The sequence below is a fragment of the Priapulus caudatus genome, unplaced genomic scaffold, assembly GCF_000485595.1.
Source record: "Priapulus caudatus unplaced genomic scaffold, Priapulus_caudatus-5.0.1 Scaffold133, whole genome shotgun sequence".
Lineage (NCBI taxonomy): Eukaryota > Metazoa > Priapulida > Priapulimorpha > Priapulimorphida > Priapulidae > Priapulus > Priapulus caudatus.
Window position 1 is genome coordinate 521,433 of NW_014577194.1, and position 4,030 is coordinate 525,462.

The window sequence follows — 4,030 nt, forward strand, 5'->3', positions numbered from 1 at the left end:
CTCTCTCTCTCTCTCATCTCTCTCTCCTCTTCTCTCTCTCTCTCGCTCTTTCGCTCTCTCTCTCTCTCTCTCTCTCTCTCTCTCTCTCTCTCTCTCTCGCTCTCTCTCGCGCGCTCGCGCTCTCCGCTCTCTCTCTCTCTCTCTCTCGCTCTCTCTGTCTGTCTCTCTCTCTCTTTCGCCCCCTCTATTTCGCAATAAAGGCTCAAAGTTCATAGTTTCGTGAAGCGTATACTTTACAGAGCCGTATCTTCTAGGTAAAAAGCAGTCAGCTACTTGTCATTATTGAAATCGGATATTAGAAACTTGGATAGAGATTTTTCCTGCCACACTGCTATTCGGTAAGTACTCCTAAAATTTAAAAAAACGGTTTCAACAAATCATTATTACATTTAATTGGAAAAGGCTGCACTCCCACACAGGTGCGTATCTACTCGTGTTGAGCACATATCGCCATCTATTGGCTGATTTCAATTTTATTCGTGGTACGATAACTTCTAATTCTATTATTATTAAAGCCGGACTAAGGGAGTGCTTTTTTCATGTCAAGCTACTGTGAGTAGTATTTGCTCCCCATTTCAGAAGTTTAATTCCAGTAAATTATTATTTTATTCGTCAAATACTGGGCATGCACGTACACAGGTCTCTCGCTATGCTACAGAAAAAATTGGGACGCCTACCCAACTTATGATTATTAAAATGACTGGTGGATATGTGCTCTTTAAATTAAAAGTATAATTTCATCAATATGCCACTTCATTATTTTAATAAAGGCTGGACATACCGCTGCATATGTTATGTAGGAGACATCGCCATCTACTGACTGATTTAAATTTGGATAGTTTTACGTTAGTCAGATCAGCACCCTATCATTATTAAATGAAGACGTCGTGATTTATTTTTCACGCGAAGTTACTGCCATAAATGTTTGCTCTCCATTTTACAAGTATAATTTCAACACAATATTGGTTTATTTAGCAGATACTAGGCATGCGCGTAGACAGGTCTGCAGCTATATGCAACAAGGAAATTCAGAATGGTTGTGGGCTCCGCATATCTTATGTATAACAACAATGACTGGTGGATATATGCTCGTTAAATTAAAAGCAGAATTTCAACAACATACAATTTCATTCATGCCATACGCGATCTGTTGCCCAAATAGAATGACGTAGGGCAAATGTTAAGCATTTAATCTGGAGTGTGGCATGCCTGCAGAAGGTGCGCATCGAAAATTGCACCCTCGCTACTTCAATGTGGTGGCACTGCTTTGAGGAAGGTCCCTTGCTTTACCAATGTACTGGGATAGGGCGCGGACACGTCGGCGACCTGTCGCCAAATAAAATGACGTAGAGCCGACGTTAAGCATTTAATCTGGAGTGCGGCATGCCTACACAAGGTGCGCCTCGGCCCTACGTCATTTCCTTTGGGCGACAGGTCGCCGACGTGTCCGCGCCCTATTCCTCTACATTGGGATAGCAAAGGACCTTCGACAGAGCAGTGCCACCACATTGAAGTAGCGAGGGAGCATTTTTCGATGCGCACCTTCTCTAGGCAAGCCTCACTATAGATTAAATGCTTAATGTAGGCCCCATGTCATTTCCTTTGGGCGACAGGTTGCCGACGTGTCCGCGCCCTATCCCTGTACATTGGTATAGCAAGGGCCTTCTGCAGAGCAGTGCCACTACATTGAAGTAGCGAGGGTGCCATTTTCTATGCGCATCTTCTGTAGGCATGCCACACTCCAGATTAAATGCTTAACATTTTCTCTACGTCATTTCCTTTGGGCGACAGGTCGCCGACGTGCGCAATTTCTACAAACCTTCATTATAGCTGACAGATACTGGGCATGCGCAAACTTGCACTGTAGTAGGCGCAGGCGACAGATATCCACATCCAAGTGTGGTTTTAGGCCACCTCGTCCTTCGCCGGCGGCCTCCAGCCCCCGTCAGCTCACTCCGAAAATAACCCTTCTGCGACCGAAAATAGTTTTTTTTTGCGTATTTTAGTAATTCTAAAACAAGTTACCATGGTATATGACGATTGTATTACCTATAGGGATAGATATAGCATTATATAGAAAAAAACAAGACAAGCGCCAGTGCAGCACTCGTTAAGTTATTAGTAGCACGTTATAGTGTTGCCGGCGTTATATTTTTATGACGGGGGCCTAAGGCCACCTATATAGAATTGTAATAATCGAATAGTGTATGATGGAGGCCCAAGGCCACATATATAGTATTTGTATGACGGGGGCCTAAGGCAACCTATATAGTATTGTAATAATAGTGTATGCTGGAAGCCCAAGGCCACATAATATTATATAGTATTTGTATGACGAGGGCCTAAGGCCACCTATATAGTATTGTAAGAATAGAATAGTGTATGATGGGGGCCCAATGCCACATATATTATAGTATTTGTATGACGGGGCCTAAGGCCACCGATATATAGTATTGTAATAATAGAATAGTTTATGATGGAGGCCCAAGGCCACATATATAGTATTGTATATGACGGTGTCCTAATGCCATCTATATAGTATTGTAGTATAGTGTATGCTGGCCCACCGAAGCCACATCACATATATAGTATTGTGTATGAAGGGGGCCTAGGGCCTCCTATATAGTAGTGTGTGGCAAGCCTTGGTTGTAAGCTATACCGCCTCCAGCAAAGAAAAGTAGGCTGCATCACTTGCAGAGTATATTATTGCGCCAGCGGGGCCCTAGTGCAGCAGGGCATGGCTTAAGGCCACACTTGGATGTGGATATCTGTCGCCTGCATACGCAGCGGGAACCTTACATGCAAGGTCTTTCTCCTATTTCTTAAATAATGTCTACTGATGGAATGTTATTATATAAATCTATGCTAGGATAAGTCCGCTTCATTTTAAATGCATAATCTTTGCAAAATACGATTTCTCTCGGAAGATAATGCGCATGCGCGCGCACCGTGTTATGCGTGCAGTGACGTCTGAGGCAAACTTCATAATATAGCTTGCTGCGGGGGAGAGGGGATGGGAGACTAAGGAAAAGAGGCAGGGAAGATAGGTGGGGTGGTAGAAGACGAAGGAGGCTTAGCGAGGGACAGGGGAGGCAAGTGGAAGGACGCGAGGGCATAAAGTAGGTGTTTTGTATTACTCTACATGCTAGGGCGCACTCCTAATTATAAACACAGGTCTACTGAAATAAAGGTTTATTAGGGAATCTATGCTGAGATACCCCCTATTTAAATGCATATTCATTACAAAATAAATCCTCTGGTGAGATATTGCGCCGCGCTAACACACTAAAGTAGCCAGATTGTTACAGGCTGGTATACGAGCGGGGACTTACATGCAAAGTTTCCTCTTATTTCTTAAATTATGTCTACTGATGAAATGTTATTATATAAACCTATGCTAGGATAATCCTCTTCATTTTAAATGCAAATCTTTGCAAAATACGATTTCTCTCGAGAGAATAATGCGCATGCGCGCGCACCGTGTTAGGCGTGCAGTGCCGTCTGAGCCAACTTCATAATATAGCTTGCTGCGGGAGAGGGGATGGGGACTGAGGAAAGGAGGCAGGGAGATAGGTGGGGCGGTAGAAGAAGAAGGAGGCTGAGCGAGGGGACAGGGGAGGCAAGCGGAAGGACGCGAGGCATAAAGTAGGTGTTTTGTACCCTACATTGCTAGGCGCACTCCTAATTATAAACACAGGTCTACTGTTAAAAGTTTATTAGGGAAATCTATGCTGAGATACCCATAACCATTTTAAATGCATATTCATCACAAAATATAATGTAACGACGCAGTTGACGTTACCCGTTCAATGTAGATTAGTTGTAGCGAATGAATAATGAAACTCCAAACTCCAAGCAGTTCTGTTAGCAAATAGTATATGTTCTCGACCCACATGCGCTCGCACAGAGGCACGCAACCGCGTGCCTCGCACACTCAAGTCCGACACCTTCACAACCAGAACCTTCCCTTTATACATTTCTAGATAACAAAGGACGTCGGCGCGCCGGACAACCACACGCTTGCCCACAT